Below are 27,067 nucleotides of genomic sequence, written 5' to 3' on the forward strand. Positions count from 1 at the left end.
ACCAGCAGTGAAGGACTGTTCCCTTTTATCCACAGCTCCTCCAGCATTTGTCATTTGTGGATTTTTGAATGATGGCCATTCTGAGTAGTGTGAGGTGATACCTCACTGTAGTTTTGATTTGCATTTCTCTGATAATCAGAGATATTGAGCATTTTCTGATGTGTCTTTTGGTCATTTGTATGTCTTCCTTGGAGAATCGCTTGTTTAGGTTTTCTGCCCATTTTTGTATTATGTTGTTTATTTTTTCTTATTCAGTTGGATGAACTGCTTATATACTTTGGAGATCAAGCCTTTATAGATTTCATATGCAAATTATTTTCCCATTCCGTAGGTGGTCTTTTTGTTTCACTTCCGATTTCTAACTGTGCCGAAACTTGTAAGTTTCATTACGTCTCACATGTTTATTCTTGTTTTTATTTCACCTGCAAGAAAATTTTGGAGACGTAAGTTAGATAACGTTTTGCCTATATTTTCCTCTAGGAGGTTTCTTGTATCTTGTCTTATGTTTAAGTCTTTGACCCATTCTGAGTTTATTTTTGTGTATGGTATTCTAGCTTCATTGGGAGTGTTCTAGCTTCATTGATATTCCTGCTGCTGTCCAGTTTTCCCAACACCATTTCCTGAAGGGACTGTCTCAATTCCATTGTATTTTCTTGCCTCCTTTGTCAAAGATTAATTGACTAAAAGTTTGTGGGTTCATTTCTAGGCTCTCTATAATGTTCCACTGGCCTATATGTCTGTTTTCCTACCAATACAGTGCTGTCATTTTTACTGTAGCTCTTTAGCATTATCTGAATCGTTAGCGTAAAGAAATGCCACTGATTTTTGAACCTTAATCTTGTAAACTGCTACCTTGCTTAATTCTCCGTTCAGCTGTAGTAGTTTTTGGTTGGATCTTGCAGGGTTTTCTCTATATAGTAACATATTATTTGCATATAGTGAGAATTTTACCTCTTCCTTTCCAATTTGCATCCCTTTTACTTCTCTCTCTTGTTTGACTGCTGTGGCTAGGAATTCCATGATTATATTGAGTTGGAGTGGTGATAGTGTGCATCCTTGTCTTGTCTCAGATTTTGGTGGGAAGGTTTAATTTTCTCACCATTCAGTACTATGCTGGCTGTAGGTTTATCTTTAGCTTTCATGATGCTGAGATATGTTGGTGAGATTTTTTATCAAACTTGAGTGTTGAATTTTATCAAATAATTTTCCTGCATCTATTGAGAAGATCATGTGGTTTTGTTCCTTTCTCTTGTTGATGTGCTGTATTACACTGATTGATTTGCATATGTTGAACCACCCCTGTGTCCCTGGCATAATCCCCAATTGGTCATGATGTATAACCTTTCATCTGTGTTGTTGGATTCTATTTGCTACAATTTTTGTGAGGAGTTTTGCATCTGTGTTCATCAGTGATATTGATCTAGAATCCTCTTTTTTGGTAGTGTCTTTGCCTGGTTGTGGTATCAGGGTGATTGTGGCTTCATAGAATGACTTTGGGAGTATTCCTTACTTTTCAATCTTCTGGAAGAGTTTGAGAAGGACTGGTATGAGTTCTTCTTTGTATGTTTGGTAGAATTCTGCACTGAATCCGTCCTGTCCTGGAGTTTTATTTGTAGGGAGCTTTCATATTGCTATTTTGATTTCATTTCTAGTGCTCTCCTTGTTCAAGGGGTCAGTTTCTTCTTGATTCAGTCTTGGTGGACAGTATGTTTCCAGAAAATTGTCCATCTCCTGTAGGTTATCCATATACTTTTAATAATACTTTCGTATGATATTCTGTATTTTTTATTTGTTGTTATTTCTCTATTCTCCTTCCTAATTTTGCTAATTTGTGGTCTCTCTTTCCTTCTTTTCGAGTTTGGACAGAGATTTGTTGAATTTACTTACTTTTTCGAAAAACCAGCTTTTGGATTTGTCGATATTTTTCTATGGTGTTTTTAATCTCTATTTTATTTATTTCCTCCCCAATATTTATGATTTCCTTCTTTCTGCTGCCTTTTGTTGTTTTTTGTTCTTCTTTTTCCAGTGCATTCTGCTGGTGGTTTAAATTTTTTTTGAAATTGTTCTTCTTTTTGTGGAAGGCCTGTATTGCTGTAAACACCCCTCTGAGCACTGCTTCTGATGTGACCCATAAATTATGTGTGGTATTGCTTTCATTTTCTTCTGTCTCAAAGTATTTTTCATTTCAGCTATGATTTCTTCATTGACCCATTGGTTTTTTATTAACATATTTTTTAATCTCCGTGTTTTCCTTTTGTTCCCCTTTGTTTCTCTGTTGTTGATTTCTAGCTTCATGGGTTTGTGGTCTGTAAAGATGCTTGAGATAATTTCTATCTTCTTAAAATTGCTGAGGTTTCTTTTGTGCCCAAGTATATCATGAATCCTGGAAAATGCCCCATGTGCACTTTATTCTATTTTTTGTGGTTGCAATGCTCTGAAAATATCCACCAAGTGTAATATTTCTACTGTATTATTTACCTTCTCTGATGCCTTATTCATTTTCTGTCTCAGTGATATTTCCAGTGATGTTAATGCAGTGTTGAATTCTCCAACTATGATTAGATTCCCATCACTATCCCCCTTTATATCTGTAAGTAATAATTTTATGTACTTAGGTGCTCCTTTTTTTCATGCATATGTATTAACGAGTGGGCTATTCTCATTTTTTAATCACTCCTTCAATCATTATAAAATGTCCTTTTTTATCTTTCTTTATGGCCTTTGTTTTAAAGAATATTTTGTCTGAAATCAGTACTGTAACACCTGCTTTTTTGGATTTCCTATTTGAATGTAATTCCCTGTTCCATCCTTTCACTCTCAATGTATATGTGTCCTTCTATCTGAAGTGGTTCTCTTGTATGCAGCATATTGAAGGTTCGTGCTTCATTATACAGCATGCCACTCTTTGACTTTCTACTGGAGCATTTATTCCATTAACATTTACAGTAATCAATGATAGGTTTCTGTTTATTGCCATTTTTACCTTATCTTTGCTGTTGATTTGTTATTTCCTCTTTGTTCATATCACCTTCCTTTTATGGTTTGGTCATTTTCCTTTGTATTTTCATGAATTTTATTTTGTTTTAGTGACTCCCTGATATGTTTTAGTCTTGTTGTCACCCTTCATTATAAGTCTTTTAGACCATTATTATAACTGCTTTTATTAAACTGATAGTAACATGATCTCAATCCCATTTAACCAAAAACAAAAGAATTTTTAAAGACTAAAAAAAAAAATGTTCTATTTTCCTGCTTCCCTCTCCGACTCTCAATGATTTGGATATCTTATTTTAAAATTTTGTGCATATTTTATTTGTAATTCATGAGTTATCACGTTTCCAGCTGTGAATTTCACATTTCTGAAGCATCCTGCTTCTTTTCTATTTAGAGTAGACTTTTCAATATTTCTTCTAGCATGGGTCTAGTGTTGCTAAACTCTTGAAGCATTTTCTTGCCTGTGAAATTCTTTATGTCTCCTTCTACCAAAAAGGATAGACTTGCTTATTAAAGTATCTTAGGGTATATCTTTTTTCACTCAGGCCTTTGAATATATCTTTCCACTCCCTTCAGGCCTGTAGTACTTGTGTAGTGAAATTAGCTGGGAGAGTTATGGGTATTCCCTTGTATCTCACTCTTTGCTATTTTCCTGCTGCCTTTAGGATCATTTCTTTATCCTTGGCTCTGGCCATCTTAATTATATGTCTTGGTGTGGGTATATTTGTGTTCTTCCTGTTTTGGACACTCTGAGCTTACTGTACCTGAGTATCTGATTCCTTCTTTATGTTTGGGAAGTTCTCAGTCATGAATTCTTCAAACGGCTTTGCAATCACCTTTGATCTTTCCTCCCCTTCTTGGACTTCTATCATACCAAGATTGGCATGCTTTATAATATCCCATAGATCTCATGCATTTTTCATTTGTTTCTCATTGTTTCTCTTGTAGCTATTCTGATTGTGTGCTTTCTATTGTCCTGTCTTCTAAGTCAATAATTCTTTCCTCTGCATTGTCTAGTCAGCTTTGTGATGCTTTTATATCATTCCTCATCTCAGTCAATGGGTTTACTAATTCTACTCGGCTCTTCTTTATACCTTTCATTTCATTTTAAACATATTTTATATCTCTAAACACTATCTTTAATTTCCTTCAATAATAAGATCACTATTTTTTTGAAATTTTGATCTTGTAGGATATTGATGTCTATTTCACTGATCATTAATTCAGGGGATATCTCTTGTTCTTTTAATTGTGAATGGTTTCTCAGCTTCTTCATCTTGCACCTACCTCTCTGGCACTGTGATTTATGGAGTATCAGTTATCTACTGCGGTCCTAAAAGAGTTTATCTACCTAATACCTATGTAGTAATACAAGTTAGAAAATGGAAAAAAGAGAGAGAGAGATGAAGAATTTTAAAGAAGGGAGAACAAAAGCTTTGAAGACATTGTATAATGAATAATAGAAAAGCAAGTTGAAGCAGAAATCTGATAAATAATAATAATAAAAATATTTTTAAAAATTTCAAAGGGATTTAAATGGGGGTATATATAATTGCATAAGAAGTAAAAATTAGGAGGGTAATGGAAAATGGAATAGGTAAAACAGATTAAAACATGGGGGTGGTCAGCGTCCTCCTGGAGACTGTGAAACTTTTCTGTATTCATCCTGTTTTGGAATCTCAGCCTGCTGTTTCCTGAGACCCTCCATTGGAGCCCTCATCTGTGGTGCTCCCAGGGCATGTCGGCAAGCAGATAGCTCCCAAACCCAACACTGGGTCAGGTTCAGCTCTCTTTACTATGGGCTGGCTTATCACTGCCCTGCCTGATGCTGCAGTCAGATGTTGCAGACTGACAAGGCAGGATTGGGCATCACAACCTTTCCCAACACCATTTTCAGGGGCTGCATTCCAGCCCAAAATGTAGGGGGCCACATGCACCCTCAGGGTGCCGGTCACTCTGCTGCACTGTGACACTGTACTTTCTGCCTCGGGTTTGCACAACAGAAGTGGGCTCAGGGTAGACTGAGTATCTGCCCTGTCCCTGTTCTGGGCCAAAATCCAGCTCCTTGTTTGTCTTGGTGGACAAGATCTCTGAGAAACCAGGACAGTAGTATCCTATCTGCTTCAGGCTGCAGGCAAGTCTCCATCTGGCTCTTGAGGCATCTAGGTTCTTAGGTGTAGATGCAGGTTTTGCCCCCACTGTCACCTGGGTGCAAAACACCAGAGGTTATGGTGGCTGTGTCTTAGCCCCAACTCTCTTCACCTAGAACTTTTTGCAGATTTCCAGAGATGGGGATAGTACCCTTCCCCCCAACAGGGCACATCTGCCCTGTCGTTTTATGGAAGGCCCAGGTTGTTCTGCCCTTTGCACCCACAGCAATGGCACAAAGCCTTTTCCATTCCACTGGGATGCCTCAGTGCAGCCATCCCCATCTTCCTCCCAGCTCGGGCAGCAAGGCCCTGCCCCCTGCATCTGGGGTGCATTTTTGGCTGTGTTTCAGAGTGATCCTCTGTGCCTGTTAACTTAGAATTGTCAGTCAAATTATACTTTGTAAAGGTCAAACCTTGGAGGCTCCCCTTCCGTCCTGCCAAACTCTAAGTTGTAGAGGGGAGATACAGTGAATGAGCACCAGTCCTTCTTTGCTGCTCCCTCCCCATGGGATCTGTCCCACTATGTTTTGCCTTTTCTTCTTTCTTTCTTCATTTCTCCTACCAGATTTTTCGCACCTTTATCTATTGAAGAGGACAATGTTCTGGCAGAGTTTTGCAGGTCCTCTGGTTAGCTGAGTGGGTCTGTGGATGTGAGTCTTGGTGCATTTGTGTGAAAGGGTGAGCTACGGGCATCCTTCTGCTCTAACATCTTTGCCTCCCCCCCAAAAAAGTCTCACTTTATGGTGGAAGATAAACATAGTCTGGAAATAAATGGAAATGATATTCCCTGGAAATGACAAGAAAGTGCAGATTGCAATGCTCAACTCATAGGAAATACATTTTAAAATAAGGGCCAAAATGAAAGAAACATGAGATTATATAAAGAAAAAGAGATCAATAAAAAAATAGGGTATTACACTCATTAAATTATATATGGACCCAACACCATAGATCCTATGTATAAAAAGAAATTTTAGTAGACAACAAAGAATTAATTCATTATAAAACAATAATAGTAGATGAGTTTAAGACCTTATTATAATGAAGGCCAGATCATCCAGAAAGAATATCTGTAAGAAAACAGAGGTCTTAATAGCATATTAGATCATTTGAACCTAACTGAAATGTTAGACACTGCATCAGAAAAGCAGAACACATAAACTTTTCAAGTGTGCACAGGATGTTGTCTAAGGAATTAACCACACATTATGTCATGAAATGAGCCTCAGGAACTTTAAGCAAATATAGATTACAGCAAGTATTTTTACATACACAAAAGTATGAAACTATGAATCAACTGTTGAAAGAATAGGAAAAGCACAAACATGAGGTCAAACCACATCCTTTAAAAAAATAAAATAAAACATGTTCAATGATGAAATCAAAGAGGTAATAAAATCATACCTGGAGACAAATTACAATGACAACACAGCTTCATAAAATGTATGGGTTGCAGCAAAGACAAATCTAAGAGGGAAGTTGAGAAGAAGCCAGGGCTTCTACAAGGAACAAGAAAAACCTCATAGAAAGGACAAAGCATACCACCAAAAATAACAAGAAATAAAAGAAACAAAACCCAAAGGCAATAGAAAGAGAAATCTTTAATGATTAAGTTGAAAATAAATAAAGTAAAAGTTGAAAAATAAATTACAATTCATATCATCAACATCTTTAATTTTTCTTAAAAATTTAACAAACATGTAAGCATTTAGCCAGGCTTATCAAGAAATACAGAGACTGGACCAAAACAAAATAAGAAATGAAAGAGTAGAAATAACATCTGATATTTCAGAAATACAAAAAAAAAAAAGGTTATGAAAGCACTATGAGCTTTTACATGACAACAAACTGGACTACCTAAAAGAAATGCACAATTTTCTAGAAATGTACAGCCTGCCAACAGTGAAGTAAGGGAAAACTGAGAACTTGAAAAGAGCAATCAGTATAAGTTAAATAAAATCTGTAATTTTAAAAACACCCCTTGAACAAAATGCCTGGATGCATTCCCTAAAACCACTTTCCCCCCAACTATTTTAAAAACTGAAGATAGAAGGAAAATTCCCAAAGTTATTCTATGAGGCCACCATTACACTGATAACAAAACCAGTCAAAGAAAATACCAAAAAAAAATGAAAATGAAAATCCAATATCCTAGATGAATATATATTCAAAAATCCTCAAAAAACATCAACAAATTAATCCAGCAATAAATAGAAAAGATTATACATTATGATCAGTTGGATTCCTTCCAGAGACACAAGGATGGTTCAACATACACAATTCAATCAGTATGACAATTATCTAATAAAGGAAGGACAATATTCACAAGACCATGTCAATACACAAAGAAAAAGCACATGAAAATTCAACATACATTAACCTTAAGAACTCTCATGAAAGTGAGTAAAATGGGAACATCTCTCAACATACTAAAGGCCATTTATAACAATTTATAATACTCAGGGGAAAGGCTGAAAGCCTTCTGGGTAAATTCGGGAACAAGACAAGGGCTCCTACTGTCACCACTTGTGTTCCACACTAATACAAGAAAGGAAGAGGAAAAGAAAAAAAGTAAAAGAAATGCAAAATGGAAAAAGAGGCCAAATTTTCACCAGTACTGATGGCATAAAAATCTACATAGAGTGTCCTAAGGGCTCCACACTGACTATTATGAACAATAAATAATTTCATTAAGGGAGCAGGGTACAAGATTAACCTAAAAAAGTCTCTTGCATTTCTACACATTAATGAAGAGATACCATAAAATGGACATTGAAAGCAATAATGTTTAAAACCCCATTCCCCAGAATATTTTGGATTAAATGTAGCAACATATGTGAAATATCTACACACTGAAAATCACACAACATTGACAAAGAAATTAAAAATGTTTCAAAGAAATGGAAAGATGTCTTGTGCTCTTGGATTGAAATGTTTCAAAGAAATGGAAAGTTGTCTTGTGCTCTTGGATTGAAAGATGTCTTGTTAACATGGCCGTACTACACAAAGAAACCTACAGATCAAGTGCAATTCTTGTTACGAAGCTGTAGTATTTTCTACAGAACCAGAAATTAAATAACTCTAAGTTTTACATGAAACCATTAAAAATTGCCAAAATGATCTTGAGGAAAACAACATATCTGGAGGTATAACCCTCCCGGACACCTTACTATACTACAAACCTACAGTAATAAAAACAGTATGGCATTGGGAAAGAGATATAATCAATTAGAAACAGATAGAGAGCCTAGAAATAATTCCACACACCTATGAGCAATGAATCTATGATAAAAGAGGCAAGAGTACACAATGGAGAAAAGACAGTCTCATCAATGGATGGTGTTGGGATAGCTGGACATCTACATGTAAAACAGTGAAATGAGAGCATTCCCTGACATCATATACAAAAATAAACTCCAAGTATATTAAGGACCTAAATATAAGACCTGATAATATAAAACGTCTAGAAGGGAATGTAGGTGAAACCCTATTGGATATATATCATAGGAATATTTTCTTATATCAATCTCCTAAGGCAAAAGAAATAAAAGCAAAAATAAGCAAGTGGGACCTAAACAAACTTGAAAATTTCTGCACAGCTAAGGACAATATCAATGAAATGAAAACACTGCCTGTGTAATAGGAGAACATATTTGCAAACAATGCAAGTGACCAGGGGTTAATAGATGTATGTTAATAGATGTAAGATGTATTTAGATTACACAACACAAGGTGAAAAACAAAAACCCAATCAATAACAAGAGCAGAGTACCTGAGTTAATATTTTTCCAAAGAAAACTTACAGATGAGTAACAGGCAAGTGATAAAATTGCTCAACATAACTAATTATTAGGTAATTGCAAATCAAAACTGAAATGAGTTATCACTTCACATAGGTCAAATGGCTATTATCAAAAAGTCTACAAATAGTAAGTGTTGGAGATGATGTTGTGGTAACAAATCTCTTGTATACTCTTGGCAGGAATGTAAATTGCTACAACTTCTATGGAAAACAGTATTCAGATTTCTTTAAAACCTAAAAAGTTAACTACCATATGACCCAGTAATGCCTCTCATAGAAAAAATCTGGGGAAACACCCTAAATTGAGAGGAACCAATGTTCCCAATAGCAGTGTTTATAATATACAAGACAGGGAAGCAATCCAAGAGTCCACAATAGACTATGGACTTAAGAAGATATGATGTTTCTATAAATATGCCATAGAATATTACTCAGTGATGAAAAAGTATAACACTATGTTATTTCAGCATCATGAATGAACCTAGTAAATACTCTGCTTAGTGAAGTAACTTAGAAAAAGACAAAAGAATATAACATAATTTATATGTGGAATATAAAGAATAACAATTATCAGTTTACATCAATCTATAGCTATCTTTTGATAGATGACAGATAAATAGATGGACAGATACATACATACATGGTAGGTAGATAGATAGATAGATAGATAGATAGATAGATAGATAGATAGATAGATACATGGATAAATAGACAGAGACATGATGGAGAGGTAAAGAGATTAGATAGACAAGACTTAAGCAGGCTCAAAGATATGGGAAAATATTTATGTTTACCAAAGCGGAAGGAAAAGAGAATTTAATGGTAGGACATTGACAGATACAAACTAGTATAAATAAAGGAGAGAAGCAACAAGAATAATCTGCATAGGTCAGGGAATTATACACAATGGCTTAAAATAATTGTATGTTACAATCATTTTAATAATTCATAATGCAATAAAATCTACAAACTGGTAAAAATAACTATGCTTTACTTCTGAAACTACACAATATACTACATCTACTGTACTTCAATTAAAAATAAAACATCTCATGTGTAATTTAGTCCTTTATCAGCTGATAGAAGCTTCCTTAAATATTATTTTATTTTTAATCTTTACCTTTTATGATTACTGTTTCAATTTATTTCTTTTACTGCTATGAACATGTAACCAGTTTGAAGTATCTATATTTATTGCAACTGATTTCCCATTTTTCTCTCTTTAATCCATATATTATAGTAGCATTTAAAAACATACCCAAAGAAACAGTTGCAAATTTCTCGTGGTCTCTCCTTAGCATTTTGGTCAATGTTTTGCATATTTTTGCCATTTTATATTTCTTGGAAAGCTTCTTTTTTACACCTATTATAAGTTATCTCGGTTGTTTATTTTACCTCATTCAGGTATTGTTTGTCTGTTAAAGTCTTTATTTTCACTGTATCTCTAAGTGATAATTGTGTAAGTATTAATGGGTGAGACATTTTGTATTTTAGTATTTGAAAATGTAATTTTATTTACCCTTGGCCTATGTTTTCTTCTCAGAAATCTGCTGATAGCCTAATGGGGGTTCATTTGTAGATTATCATAACTTTTTTGGATGCTTTTAAAATTTTACTCTGTCATTGACTTGCCAATTTGCATATGACGTATCTTGAAGGAGGTCCCTTTTTCTTATAGTTATTGGTGTTGGCTCACGGACATGTATATCAGCTTCTTACACAGGTTCGGAAAGTTATCAACTATTACTTCTTTAAATAAACCATTAGCTGCCTTCTAAATTTCTTCTCCCTCCAGGATTCCAGTCTAATGTGTACTTCCTGAAGAAGTCTGATGGCTATTGTAGAATTCCCTCACTTTTTAATATCTTGAATCTCTGCCCTCTCCTATCATTTCTAGTTTTGTATTGGTGAGTTTGCTAATCTCTCTTCCACAAAGACAGTCTACTTCCAATGCTTTCTGTTGCTTTCTTCATCTCATTTATTAAATTCTCCTGGTCCTCCAATACTATTTGGTTATTTTATAGATTCAGTCTCTTTGATAATGTATTCCTTATCATCATTTCATTTATTCCTGAGCTCACTAAACTGCTTTCTTAGTTTTGTTTTTTGTATTGTGATTCTGTATGACACCTATTTGGATTCTCTATTAGTAATGTGGCAATATACCATGACTTTAAGTTTGTTTGCTGCAGGGTTGACATTGTGTGTGTGTGTGTGTGTGCAGTTGCATGTGCGTGTTTGACTGTGTCTGTGTCGGTGACTTTGTGTGTCTATCTGTGTGTGTGCACGCCCTATAATGTTACTGTGATTTGTCATGGTCTTGATAAGTTATTTCTCTGTTGACACTAAATAACAGATTTTGAGTTGGAGTCCTTGTTTTTGTTTTCTGGTTGTTTGCAATATTGCACAGATTTTGTTTTACTTACCTGAGCTACCTGTGATAATATTTCAAACTGGCACTTTCCAGTCACTATTTTCTGGATAAAGATATGTTTTCATTGTCACTTCTTAGACTTCTCTGGTAGTTAATGCCACTCTTGTCACTGGGACTGTGAACCCTTCCTTTTATTTGATATCCCTTGAAACTCAGTGTACTCAGTGAGGAAACATGTAAAGACAGGTGGGTATTTGGAATCAGGCAAGTGCCTTTGCCATGTCCAGTATTGCAAGGTAACATGTCTCCACCACTGTGAATGGGGAGTAGGGACAGTGTCATGAATGTCTGAGCGTCTGAAGGATGGAAATTCTGTCTCCATTGTGAGTCCCTCCTAATTACATGTGACCATGAGCACTGGTGAAGTTGGAGGTCGAATCTGTGCGAACCACTGTGACTCTGTTTCTACTGGGTTCTCTGAACTTGTGGACTAAGATATCTTAGTCAGTGGGCCTTGGTTGCAGACACCAAATCTGCTCTTCCCTTAGTTCAGCCTCATTTGTGTATTTTAGTCCATCAAACTTTACCTGTTCACATGCCTTCTGGATTATTGTTTTGTGTTGTAGTTATTTTTCTTCAGATGTGAATGCTTTACTGACTGTAGATGTAAGGGGAGAGACAAAAATAATTTAAACTTATGTCACTTTTAAAAGTATATACTTTTTCAAATGAAAGCTTAAATTCTACTAAGGACATTATAAGAACAGTAAAGAAAGTGAACAAATCACATCCCTTAATATCATAGAACTACAAAATATTTTGTTTTTCCTGGGGTTTTTCTTCAATGTTTTTTACACCCACATACACATTTTACTATAATATATCCATATAACATCTTTAAAATCAATTAAATTATTAAAATATTTCTCTGTGCTGTAAATATAGCCCTTTTGGTTTTCTAATTTATTACCAGTATCTTGCACATTTCTGTCTTCTCCATCGTTCTTCCCTGTCCCCACAGGAAACCACTACTTGGTACAATACACATATATACGTGATTCTGTTTCTGTTTTTTTATGATTATTTCTCTTATATCTTTATTTTCCTCATTTAAGTGACAACATAGTGTGTTTTTCTCTGTATGACTTATTTTACTATGTGCAATAATCTCTGGGTCCACTCACATATTTCCAAATTGTAGAGTTTTATTTTTTAATATGACAATGACTTAGTATTTATTATGTTATCTATATCTCACATCTACTTGAGCCAATCATCTGTTGATAGGCAGTTGAGTTGTGCTTCTATCCTTGGCTACTATAAATGATGATGTTAAGAACTCTGTGGGTAATTTATCCTTTAAAGTTAATGTTTTCATTTTTATCAGATTTATAACAAAAACTGGAATTGTGGCTACATATAATGTTTCTATTTCTAGTTTCCTTAGCACTGTCCACACTTTTATAATAGTGGATGCATCAATTTATATTTCCACCAACAGTGCACCTGGGTTCCCTCTTATTGATATTCTTATTAATATTTGTCATTTGTAGAGTTTTTATTAAAAGCCGTTTTGGTTGTTGTGAGATTATGTTTCATTCTGGTTTTGATTTTTAATTTCCTAATGAATAGCAACAATATGTTTCTTTTTATGTGCATGAAAATCATCCACATGTCTGTTTTTGAAAAGTTTCCATGAAGATCCTTCAACTGTTTTTAAGTTGGGGTCTTTGTTTATTAAATATTTTGTCTAATATGCTATATATATATTATGAATATTAACATCTTGTTGGTCTCATTGTCTGAAATTTTTCCTTCTATTCTGTCTGATATCATGTCTTGTTGAAGGTTTCCTTTGCTCTGGAAAAGGTTTTGCACATCACACATATACAAGAATTAGAATCCCTGTGTCACATAATACATCTATTTTTTCCTCAGTAAACTAAAAACTGTAATTGTTAGTTTTCCTTTATGCTTGAAATTTGAAGACAAATCAAAAATAAACATTGCTATGATTTATCTCAGAGTCACTTCTGCTCCTGTTCTTGGTCAGAAATTGTATAAATTTGTGTTTACATTTGGGAAATTAATCCATTTTTACCTCATTTTTTATACTTTGGAAGGAAGTGCTCTTACATCTTCATTTTACATGTACTGTCTACTTTTCTCAGAACTACTTGTTGAAGAGACTGCCTTTTTTCCATTGTATACTCTTGCCTCCTTCATTGTAGACTAATTGACCTTAGGTGTCTGGGTTTATTTTTGGACTCTTTATTTTGTTCTACTGATCTATGTGTTTCTTTAAGTACCATATTTTGATGTATTGATTGCTGTAGCTTTGTAGTATGTTATAAAGTCAGGGAGGGTAATGCCCACAGTTTTGTTCATTTTTCGAAATACTTTTAGAAAATTTGGGTCTTTCAGATTTATGTATAAATTTTAGTATTATTCTCCTTGTTTTTTGAAGAAACTTATGGATTCTGTGAGAATGAAAATTTGCTAAAAGAAAAAACCTGAGAAAAATACTAAAGTGTGGAGGATAAATCATGCAATATTAACAACAAATGGATTGCTGAATAATTGAAAGAAAAAATATATATAAAACATGACAACCAAAACAAAATCCATGGGGTATAGCACAAGCAGTATTAATAGGGATGCTTATAGCAAAATAATCCCACTTATACAAATAGGAAATATCTCTCTCTTATAAAATATAGTTACCAGCAAATGTTGTAGAAAATAATAAACAAACTTTTTGCTAGAAGGAAAGACAGCTGAAAGGACAGAACATAATTAAATAAAATAAAGATTAAAATAGAAACATATAATCAAACTAAATAATGCCTTTTGAAAGATAAATAAAGTTGATAAACTTTAACCAGACACAAGAGCAAAAAAGATAGTTACAGATTAATAAGCTCAGAGATGAATGAGAAGTTACATCTTATTTCAAAGAAATACAAAGCATCATAAGATGATACAACAAATTATATGCCAATAAAATGGAAAGCCTAGAAGAAATGGACAATTTCTTAGAAAGAACTAATCTCCAGAATGGAATGAGAAAGAAAATATGAACAGATTATCACTAATGAAATTGAATATGTAATTAAACCAAATCTTCCAAGAAACAAAATTACAGGCCTACACAGATACTCAGGTGATTTCTGCCAAACATTTTGAGAAGAGGTTTCACCTATACTTCACAGAGTATTCCAAAAATTTCGAGAGGAAGGAAGGCTTTCTACCCCACATTTCTGTATCACACCACTAGTAAAACTGGAACAAATACCTCAAAAAATTAGAGATTAAATACTACTGATAAGCATAGATGCAAAATCATCACTAAATTGTTAGCAAATCAAACAATATTTTCAGAGGATTATACAATATGAATAAGTCCATTTTTTTCTAGGGATGCAAAATTGATTAAATACCCACAAATTAATCAGTATGATACACCACACTAACAACCTGAAGAATAAAAATTATATGGTCACATCAATAGAGTCATAAAATGTTTTGACAAATTTGGTATCTTTTTAAGAATATATTTCTCCTCAAAGTGGGTATAAAGAAACATACCTCAACATAGTTAAGGTCATATATGACAAGAACTCAGCTAACATGACACTCACTGATTAAAAGCTGAAAGCATCCCCAATAAGAGAAGGAAGAAGACAAGAATGCTCATTCTTACCACTTTTATTCAGTATAGTACTGGAAATTCTAGCCATAGCTATCCAAAATAAAAGTAAATAAAATATAACTAATTAAGAAAAGGAGTAAAAGTATCTGTTTGCAGATGAAATACTTTAAACAGAAATCCTAAAATTGGTGCCACAGAATTTCTAGGAGTTATCAACGCATTTGGTAAAATTTCCGAATGTAAAATTAACATACAGAAAACTTGCATTTCTACACACTAACAACAAGCTAATAGATAGAGAAAGTGAGAGAAATATCACTTTTACAGCTGGATTACAAAAAACAAAAAAAAATCAAGAAATGTTTCCAACCAAGGAGTTAAAAGACCTGTTCTCAGATAACTGTATAATATTTACAAAAGAAATTGAAGATAATGCAAACAGATGAAAGGATATACTGTGTTGGTAGATGAGAAAATAAATTCTTTAAATGACAGTACTAGCCAAGAAAATAAACAAATTAAATTCAGTGCCTATCAAAATACCAAGGGCATTTTCAGAATTTACAATAAATAAATCTAAAATTTACATGTAAACACAAAATAGTTGAAATCAATTAAAAAAAAGAAAGAAAAGAAAACAAACTAAAAACACAAACGCTTTGACAAAGAACTAAGAGGGTGTATCACTGTCCCTCATTTTAAACTACAATTAAAAGCTACAGAATTAAAAGAATATGGTAGTGGCACAGAACAAACAGAATAATGGAACACAAAGAATGCTTCAAAATGAAATCAGACACTTATGGTCATTTATCCCATTACAAAAATTGAATATACAGTGGGGGAAAGGCAACCAACAGGCATATGAAACCGATCAACATCACTAACCATCAGAAAAATGCAAGTCCAGAACACAATGAGATTTTATGTCACTCCTGTCAGAATGACTATTATCAAAAAGATAACAAACATAAGTGTTCATGAGGATGTAAGAAAAACAACCATGATGCACTGCTGGAGTGAATGTAAATATGTGCTGCCACTGTGGAAAACAACATGGAGATATATCTGAAAATTAAAAATGAAATATGTACCAACATTTCCATATCTGGATAATTATTTCAAGAAAATGATAACACTAATTAGAAAAGATAAATTCAAACCTATATTTACTGCAACATTATTCACATTAGACAGGATATAGAAGCATATTTATTGCTCATCAATAGATGATTGATAAAGAACATGTGTGTTTATAGTATATATATCTACCCAACTTAAATGCAGATTTATCAATATTTATATATACATACACACAATATATATTTATATGCACTATATATATGCACACACACACATAAAAATACAATGAGTTATTACTCAGCTCTAAAAAGAATAATTTCTTGTCATTTGCAACAAATTCGTAGATCAAGAGGGTAATATGCTAAGTGAAATAAGTCAGAAACAGAATGACAAATGCTGAATGATTTTACTCATATGTGGAATTTAAAACAAATGAACATAACAACACAGAAAAGGAGTTATAGTTATAGAAAGCAACAGGTTGTTCACAAGAAGGAGGGAAATGGGGTAAGGAAAAGAAAAAGTTGAGGGAAATTAAGAGAGAAAATTTTTCAATTGCAAATTAAATGAGTCAGGGACAAGAAATATACTGTATGGGCATTAGTAATTAACAATAAAACTTCTTTACATAGCAACAAGTCATAACTAGGTATATTCTGGTGAGCAGCTTGAAATGTATTAAAAACTGCAAACAGTATGTTGTGTAAGAGAAACCAACACAGTGTTTAGATTAAAGTACACTTCAAAAACAAGGAAACATTTTTATAGAAAAAAATTAGACTTGCAGTCAACAGAGGCAGAGGTTGGGAAAGGAGAATTTGATTAATGCACTCAAAATCTACAAACCTCCAGCCATAAAATAAACGTGTTGTAAGGATGTCCCATAGTAAAATGAAAATTACAACTAATAGTGCTTTATGTGCTAAATGAATGTTGTTAAGAGAGTAGACCATAATGTTTCTCATCACAACCAAAAGACAAGTTGTATTTCTTTCAAATTGTATCTAAAAGAGATAATGAATTCTCCCTAAAGTTGCTATGATATTTATTTCATGATACTTGTAAATCAAATCACTATCCTGTGCACCTAAACTTACACAATGTTTTATGCCAATTATATCTCAAAAAAAAGTGGAAGAAAAAATGGAAAACCAATGGTCATTTTTTCTCATGTCATTTCTCATGATTGTTTTTGCAGCAAGAAATCTTGAGTCATGATATACTTATCCTAGGTAAAAATACTAATAAATAAGTGATTCTAATAAATTATACATAAAGATACTAATAAAATTAGTGTTTTGTCATGCCTTAAACTTTCTTCATGTTAAAAGCCCACTGCTTCTGTAGGCAACAAAATATCACTCTGTATATTCATCTAAGATTAGAGAATGGAAACAAATGGTAACCCTGGCTGCTTTTGCTGTGAGTGATAAAGTTCACTGTCTCTGACCGAAAGTCTCATCTCCACGACAGCATCTGTAATAAAGGAACCTGCTGGGTTGCTAAAAATCTCAGCATGGTAAAATCTCAGAACTCCTACAATTCTTAACTGTTTTGCAATGGGAATGCAATACTGACTAAGACTTGATTTTGGATAACAATGTGGTGTTTTCTCATGGTTGCAACAGGGGATGTGAGGATAATCCCTGTGATCCACAACAAACATTTTCGCTCAAGTGCTGGGCAAAGAACTGTAAAGGTTCTGCATTATTAGGACTGAGGACTGCTTTCAAAATGATGACTACGCTCACTCTATTCCAGGTAGTCCAAGGAAAGAAAGGTTATTGCAATTTCTAGTTGAACGGGAATAAGTCAGTGGCTAAGTTGCTATAAATAAGACAACGGCTGTTCAAAGCCATAATAAATTGTGTCAACAATGAGAATAAGACAAAAAAAATTAGACATAAGCTTAAATTAAAAAGGAGACACAGTCCTGTGCTGGGCTCTGGGGACAGGAAAATGTATATACCTCAGTCCAATTCAAGGGTTCATTATAATGGCCCTAATATCAGCTTGGGATTCAATGAACAGGTAACAATTAGTATACTGGGAGAAATAAAAACAACTACCTATCCCTGATTGGAAGGAAATCTGGTGGCTCAATTAAACTCTTAACTCACAGAGATTCTGCTAGATGCAGAGGAATAATTCGCTGATGACTCAAATAAGACAAACAGTTGCTGCTTAACAATCCATTTTCACACACACACACACAATGGTAGACATATTTGTTGTACTTAGTGGGAAGAATTCAGTGGGCAGGTCTCAGATAATAGTTTTCAAACACCAGACTACTTTTCTACTTTTGCCAATAGTCTAGCTTTTGCAAGGTAGAATACTACAGATGGACAAATAAACAATATTCTTATTTAGGATTTCTAATTTTGAAAGTAAACTGTAGCTTTTCACTTTTCATTATAGAACCTTGTTAATATGATCGTGGTAAGAACCACTGTCTGATAAGAGAGCTGGAAACTAGCTGCTGAACCAGCCCATCTGAACCCCAGACTGCTAATGTAAGCAAAAACATAGCCACCATCAGAGTTGAGCTCACAAACTTAAAAGCTTGAAATTTCTGTTGTAGGAAAAAACCACTGCCGTCCAGACAAAGTTCTCCTGCTGCAAGTGGGCTATTTTCTTCTCTTGGTAAATTTCATATTGGTGGGATGTTGCTACAGCTTACCCTGGCCCATTTGCCTTTTCTCCAGATTATCAAAGGCTTTCTTCACAACTGGTGACGCATTTTCAGGACTGAATCTTGCCATTTCAGTCTTATCAGCTGACACTGGCTGCATGATTATGAGCAGAAGCCTTAGGCTCCCTGAACTTGCCTACAATTTTTCCAGCATTTCAGGGCATTTCACATTCTGAAAATGCTTCACCTTTAATTTTAAAATAATGGGAAAAAGTCAGAGTCTTCCATGAATATTTTATATTTCTAATATCTGCAGAAATTTGGTGTTCTTGCAGTTAGATAAATCTTTAATTCCACTACCCTCACTTCCTCCTACTCCACACATTTTAGATTGCAATTGGGTTACTGAATATGACCACTCCAACCAACGGGCTAGTACCTCTAAGATGCTTCCTGTGTGAAAGTTAGAAGGGGCACAATTTATGTGGGGTGTATAAACATACATTAAATATTTGCAATGGCACTGTCTCTTCTGTGTAAATTTCTGATTCTAAGAAGTAAATTAATTAGAAGTCAGTATAGTTATTGGTAAGGGGAAGAGAATCAGCTATTTTGGGGTGGGTGGGTGATGAAGAGACAGGAAAAATTCCAGCAAATGGGAATGGAATGCTTTAGGCCTCTGGAGGCATGAATTAAGAAGAAAATAATACTTTTTCTCCTGTACCTACTTCCACTTACTCTCTTGAGTTATTAGTCCTTGGACTATGAAAAGAACTAGTTTGTGGTGAAGAGTAAAGACCATAACGAAATATTTTGAAAACCATGAGAGTTTTGTTGTTTCAGGAAAGTAGATTTTGCTTAAAGTCAACATGTATTTTTCGTTCACTAAATAGTAAAATTCATCCTTTGGCATGTGCTGTGCTTACTTTGCTGGTATACAAGTTAGACAAGGAAAGTGGGATAGACAGAAAACATCTGGAGGAGGTGGTTTCTGTGCTGAGACTGGAAAAGTGTAAGTAGGTAAAAGGAGGACACACAACTTCCAAGGATGAGCTGGAGCAAAAGTGGTGAGGTTGGAGCTAAAATAGTTGACAAGCATTTGCCTGGATGTATCTCCAGATACAGTGAAACATTAAGATATGCCAAGGTAGTCAGATGCCAATTTATAAAGAACTGACTAAACTAAGTTGAGTTTGTGGGCTTAGAGTTGGAAAAGCATTAAGTGCCACCCTGAGGATGTAAGCTGGCCTTTGGCTGGAACAGAAAAGCAATATAAATTATTGACTAGAAAATATAGTGTAGAATCTTGAGGGCAGGGAATGAAAGCACCCATTCGAATGCTTTGAGAACAGCGCAAAGAAGACCATTGATAAAATTACTTCTTAAATTCTACCACGTGCTGAATGTGCCATCTGAGACTACATCATGTGACCTTTATGATTCCAGGGATGACATAATAGAGACCATGATCCCTGGGCCGATACCTGCATTTATCTCCTGTTCCAACCTATCCTAACTTAACACTTTTAATACTTTCCAGTATGAACCAGAAACCATTTAGTACTTTTCCCACTCTCCATGTTTTAGTCTTATTCCAAATTCTTCCATTTTCTCTTCTTCCTTACAAGAAATTATTTAAATTTACTCCCATATTGTTTCATCAAATGATCATATCAAATATCTCTTTTTTTTAAATGGTAACTTACTCCCCATTTAACTCTTAATTCTATTAAAAAATAAAAGGAAAATACAGCTACACATCTATGTTTATCGTTCAAACAAGAAATTGGCAGATATTTGTCGACATTTTTCAACATCATTTTAATCTTTGTTACCTGTATAATATGGTAATCCTGTGGTAGATCAGTTGTAATTAGGATGACGTTCATAAACTGAAGATGGCTGATGAGTTGGCCTTGAAAGAGAGGTAGCTGATGTATCAGCTATCACTGGCACTAGAATCCGTGGGTTGCTCCCAGGTTGAAGTTTATAAAAACGACCTTCATTGGCAGATATGTTGTGATATGTATTTGGAAAAGTATAAGGCTCCACCATCAGTCCAAAATAATTGCTCTGTATGGGAGACAATATGCTGTACAGAGAAGTAGAATATTTAGTTGTAATGAAGTTCACAACACGGCCATTTGCTTCAGTTTAGCTGCATTGATAGTGCCAGTGGACAGTGGTCAACTCATTTAAAATAGCACGTTGATCCACTGCAATTTGTTCTGTTGGTCTAACTGACCTTGATGATGGAGGAGAAAAATCACCTCTGATAAGGGTAGTTGTATCACCAATTATCTGGGTGGTAGAGGGCCTTCTTATTAGAGGCATGTTAAAATTTGCAGTAGGTTAAAAAGCACTTTCTCCACTAGCGTTAGCCACAAAACCAGAATTATGATTATCCACATTATCCCCTGCTTTAAAGTGCTTCTTTTTGAAATCTTCAGCCAATGAAGATACCAGAGAATCATTTTTAATCCCAACTCTTCTATTTACTCTAAGTAAAATCTGGGGACAGCCTCATTTAAAATTTGGATTATGATAGAACTGCAGCTACAACCAAAGGTGAAAATTTTTAGTAATATTTTAAATCAAAATACAAGCCAAAAATTAGCCTAACCTGTAAATCCTCAGATTTCACGTTTACAATGCAAAGATAATGTCATCAAAATATGAACATTGCTGACGATATTTTTAAGTTTCTTGTTTGGAAACTACACATTTAAATAGAATAGTCATCAAATTTAAGAAGGTAGTATTTGCAGTAATGGTTTATGCCACGTTTTAAAAGCAGCATTAATACCTTTATTTTGATTTCTGTTAAGATTCAGAGTTTCAAGCAAAGTTTCTCATAATTTTGACTTCTTAAGGTACTGTCCTCATTTTTTAGAAAAAATAAAGTATTTTAGCCTTAGTAGTTTAATACAATTTTCAAAATCTATCTTAACATTTATATTACCATAGGATGATGTACAGAATAAAATTTTATATATAAGTTACCAAGTGGTATCTAAAATTTCTGTATACCTTTCTTAAAACAGAGACTTCTTTTTCTTTTGCCAGAAAGTCAACTAGACAAGCAGATCTTTGAAAATTCTGCTGCACTTTACCAAACCCATAAAGGTTAAGCTGTCTAACTAAACTTTTCATACTTCCAATTTGAAATATTCTGAAAGGGGGCTTTCTTTCCAAAACTTCCTTCTTAAAGACATCTTCATCAATCACTATGGAAGGTCCATTATCACCCCACCAGATGGATTTAAGTTTGTCACTCGCACCTTTTTTCCAGAGTTTTCTTGGAAATGACAGAGAACGAAAATCATTATCTTCATCTGGTTCAGAGACACAATGTATGTAACATGGTCTTTTAATCAAGGATCTTTCAGACAAATACTGAACAGCATTTTCTTCAATCATAGTCTTCAAGTCCAAGTCCACAAGGAATGTTTGATTACACAATAGAGATCTACCGGGGTTTCCTGAACCAATTGGTCCATCTTTATGAGACACAACTTGAATTTCTGAAGAAAAATATGCCATCTAAAGTAACTTTATCTACAGCTACATTTTTATTCTGCATGATTTTGAGCACTGCATCTTCAAATGCTGCTTTGGTAGGCCTGCACAGATAAACTGCTAGGCCATCACAATGGTTCTCAACCTGAGTAGCTGTGACATCACAAAACGACTGGTCTCCTAGCAACTCAAGTGTAATGTTCAGTCAGTGTTTACTTCTCATTTATCCAGTTAAAATGAAACATGTAGGATGTTTATTTTTATAGTGTGATCTGCAAATATTATCCACACAAAATCTTTTTAATAATTTAATTTTGGGGTCTATGAAATAAAACCAATATCGATCCTTTTGTACATAAATTTACACCAGATTGGGGAACAGAGTATAAATAATGCAGAAAATATATAAAATAATTTTAAATTTTGGAATTTACAGTGAAAACTGTTTAAAACCTCTACATAAAATTTATAACACTTTCATGATCAGTTGTAATTAAGGTGAAAAATAATTTGATTTGGAAATGGAAGTATGTATTTATCTGTGTACTTTACAATAAATAACTCTATATTCAAAATATTAGCAGAATAAATATCTGTTTATTTGGTATGTTTATAAATAAATGGTAAATATTTATGAAATAAAATTAGGTTAAAATAAGCAATCAAATTTAAGAAATCCCAAAGGGGGGAATTTTTGTTTTAAATTTCATTTCATTGCTATAAGTAAAACAAATGTAATTTAATATTCTACTTTAAAATTACAAAAGAGAACATATTATTGTATATTTACAAATGTTTATGTTTGCCATTCTTTCACTCAGAGGTTTTTCAGTCGCTAGAAGAAATAAATGTTTTGTCATGTTTATTATCCATACTCTTGTGGGTTCTGTTATGTGTTCCAAAATGATGTTGATAAATACATTTATGCACAAGATCCTTGGTTCAATAAGCAGTGCCTCCATTAAGGGGCAAAGAAATAAACAATCAAAAACAAAGAAACAACAGTATATGTGGTTTGGGGTGAAAAAGACCAGGCAATTCATTTTAGGTAGCAGTACATTTCTCAGTTCTGAAACAGTTGGCATTGTTAGTATAATACGGCATTTTAAGGCAAGTGTTTTGTTCACTAATTGTAAATAATAGCTATGTTCTGTATCAGTAAACTGAAGTAAATGCTGTTCTACAAAACTTTATATTTTTATTTAGTAATAAATTCCGTTAAACTGAAGCCAAATTCAAAATGAGTGATAAAATTTTTAAATAAATAAATGTACACTCAAGCTACAAAGAAAATTTTTCCTTCAGTATCTATAAATTCCATTCTAAATAAATATTAGCAACCTGAATTCATGGCATATTACAAGTATTATAAACTATAGTTAAGTTGTGTTTAGTCCTGTTACATAAATATTATTTAACATACACAAATCAATATATGTGATATCATCCCTTAAAAAACAAAGAACTCAAAAATAACAATCTCAAAAAATGTAGGAAAATTATTGACAGATCTGATCATAACTATTTTATAAAAATATTCTTTACAAATTTGCTCTACAAAGAATGTAACTAAACATAGTAAAAGCCATATATGAAAAAACCATGACTAACATCAATTTCAATATTAGCATACAGGAATGTTTTACTCTGGTCCAGTAATAAGAAAAACTAGCTCACTTACACAAGTCCTAAATTACATTACTAGAAGTCCTAGCCAGAACAATCAGTCAAGAAAAATATAAAAGTCATCCTACTTGTAAAAAAGCAGTGAATTTTTACAGATGACATAATTATGCATAGATAGAAAACTCCATAGACACCTCCAGTGACTGTTAGAAATAACCAACAAACTCAGTAAACTTGCAGAATACAAAATCAATATACAAATATTCATTGCATTTTTGTATAGTAACAACACATTATCAGAAAGAGAAATTAGGAAAACAATTGTGTGTTAACTTATATCAAATAGAATAATATAGGAATACATTTGGTATGTGAAATAAAAGATCTTAACATAGATCTATAAATTTCAGGTGCAAGAAATAAAAGAAAACAAAATAAATAGAATGATATTCTTTGCTCATGGATTGTATACAATGTGAGGAAATATTGTAATCAATCTTTTACATGTTCAATCTCTCCAGCACTAATTATTGAGGAGAATGTCTTCATTTTGTACTCTTGCTTACTTTACCATGGGTTAACTGATCATAGGTGTGAGGAATTATATCTGGTTGATCTATTCTCTTCTTTTGATTGGTGTCTGTTTTTGAGCCAGTAACATGTTGTTTTAATTACTAAAGCTTTGTAGGAGTGTTTAACATCAGAGAACTTTACACCATTAAATTTAATACTCTTATTCAAAATTATTTTGTCAACTTATGGTCTTTGTGATTATATATAAATTTTGAAATTATTTGATCTATTTAATGGAAAATTCTCATGGGTATTTTGATATGAATCACACTAAATGTAGATTCCTTTGGGTAGTATGGTTGTTTCAACCACATTGTTTCACATCTTTAACATAAGAGATCTTTTCATTTCTTTGGATAAATTTTAATTTCTTCATCAATGTTTTCTGTTTTTTTATGTTTAGGTTTTCACCTTATATATTAACTTCATTTCTAGGTGCTCTTTACATAAATATATATAATTATATATATAAAATTTGTAAACTAGTTTCCTACACAAATACAGCAGGCAGAAGGCAGTGACAAGACATATTCAAAGTCATCAATAAAATAAAACTGGGTTCTAAGATACTTTATGAAGCAAGGCTATCTTTGAGAATTGAAGGAGAGATAAATAACTTGCACACAAGCAAATACTAAAAGAATTTAGCAAGAGAAAAAGAAATAATGAAAGATCTACTCTAAATAAAATAGAAGCAGGACACTATAAAGAAGAGAAAGGCATAATTAGAAAGGCAATAGATTCAATGACTTACAACAGAATAAATATTATGTTGTAAAACAGGACATTAAAATTTTTAAGTGTCACAGAGTGAAACAGGACAATACAGGGAGTTTTCTTCTTGTTTCTGTTCTCTGTAGGATGGATTTGAGTTTGTGTTCTTTTCAGCTAAAATAAACAGATATAGTACGGGTCAATATAAATACAAAACAATGTAACCATAAATCAAATACTAACAATGAAGTCACAAAGAAAAAAGAAACCAAAATAGTAAAAGAAAACTTATCAAGCCACAAGGAGAAAAAAAATTAACAAAAAGGAAATACCAAATCACCTGGGAAATGAAGTTCATAATGGAAATAAACACCAGTCTATCAATAATTATCACAAATGTTAATGGACTTAGTGCTTCAATAAAAAGATATATATTGTCAGATGGGATAATATAACAAGACCCTACATTATGAAGCATACAAGAGACCCACATTAGTAAGAGGAACACACATCAATTGAAAATCAGAAGATGGAAAATTATATTCCATGCAAATGCACTTGACAGGAAAGCAGGACTAGCAGTACTGACTTCACACAAAATAGAATTTACAAGAAAGGCCATAGAGAAAGATAAACAAGGACATGACATAATGATTAAAGAAGTAATACAACGTGAGGATATTATACTCATTATGATATATGCACTCAATATAGGAGCACCTAAAAGAAAAGCAAATACTAATAGATAAAAAGAGAGAAATCCCTGGGAACACAATCACAGTAGGAGACTACAGCTTCCCATTACCACCACTGGACTGGTCTTTCACACAGAAAATTAATAAGGGAACAAAGATACTAAAAGTCATTATAAAATAATTAGAGATGGTTGACATTTTCAAAACAGTACTTCTCCCCAAAAGAGAATATACGTTCTTTTCCTGTGCACATGGAACATTTTCTAGGAAAGATTATGAACTCAGGCACTGAAGAAGCCTCAACAAATTTAAGAAGATAATAATAATTTCAAGCAGCTTTTCTGAGTATAATAGCATGAAACTAGAAATCAATCACGGAAAACCAGGGAGGAAAATAACAGCATCCAGATTAAAAACATGGTACTAAAACAAGGGGGGTAGGTGATGAAATAAAAGAATAAATTAAAAAATATCTTGAGAAATATGACAAAACACTACACAAAGTCTATGGAATACAGTAACAGCACTCTTAAGAGGGAAGTTCAGAGTGACAAGACCCTCCTAAAAGTAGAAGAACATTTTGTAATAAATAATCTAATTTTCTATGTAAACTAATCAAGAAAAGAAGAGCAAACAAAACCAAAAGTCAGCAGAAAGAAGGAAAAAATAAAGATGAAGGGAGGAAGAATAAAATAAAGTTAAAAAATAGAAAAAAAATCAATCAAACTCTTTTTTGAAGTAGTAAACAAAATAGACAAATCTCTGGACAGGCTCACCAGCAAGAAAAGAGAGAGAACAAAAATAATATAAGAAATGAAAATGGAGAAACTACAAAGTGTACAACAAATTTACAATACATCATAAGGGAATACCATAAGCAACTGTATGGAAACAAACTGGATAACCAGGAAGAAATGGAGAAGTTTTTGGAAACATTCATCCCAGCAATATTGCATCAAGAAGAGATTAACCATTTGAATAGACAGATCACCAAAACTGGAATAGAATTATCAATTAAATAAAAAATCTCTGCAAACGAAATTCAGACCCAAATAGCTTCACTGAGGAAATTGACCAAACATAGAAGGAAAAATCCATACAATTCCAACTCAAATTCTTCCAAAAGATTGATATGGAGGAGTACTCCCAATCTCACACCATAAGGTCAAAATCAAACCGATAAGAAAACCAAAGACACTACCCCAAGAAGAATACTATAGGCCAATATCATTGATAAACATAGATGTAAA

At 33.4% G+C, this 27,067-nt stretch overlaps 1 long non-coding RNA gene across 1 annotated transcript in view; it reads right to left on the reverse strand.

Moving 5' to 3' along the window:
- LOC140693767 (uncharacterized) overlaps window positions 1-22,244 on the reverse strand; it is a 36,495-nt gene extending 14,251 nt beyond the window's left edge. Inside the window, exons 1-3 of the long non-coding RNA XR_012069464.1 lie at window positions 21,972-22,244; window positions 20,526-20,782; window positions 11,908-11,978 (exon numbers count right to left, since the gene is read on the reverse strand). This is a non-coding gene — a long non-coding RNA (uncharacterized lncRNA). The remainder of the gene's footprint in view (window positions 1-11,907; window positions 11,979-20,525; window positions 20,783-21,971) is intronic.
- Window positions 22,245-27,067: the final 4,823 nt, after the last annotated feature.

Source organism: Vicugna pacos, unplaced genomic scaffold (genome assembly GCF_048564905.1).
Source record: "Vicugna pacos unplaced genomic scaffold, VicPac4 scaffold_20, whole genome shotgun sequence".
NCBI lineage: Eukaryota > Metazoa > Chordata > Mammalia > Artiodactyla > Camelidae > Vicugna > Vicugna pacos.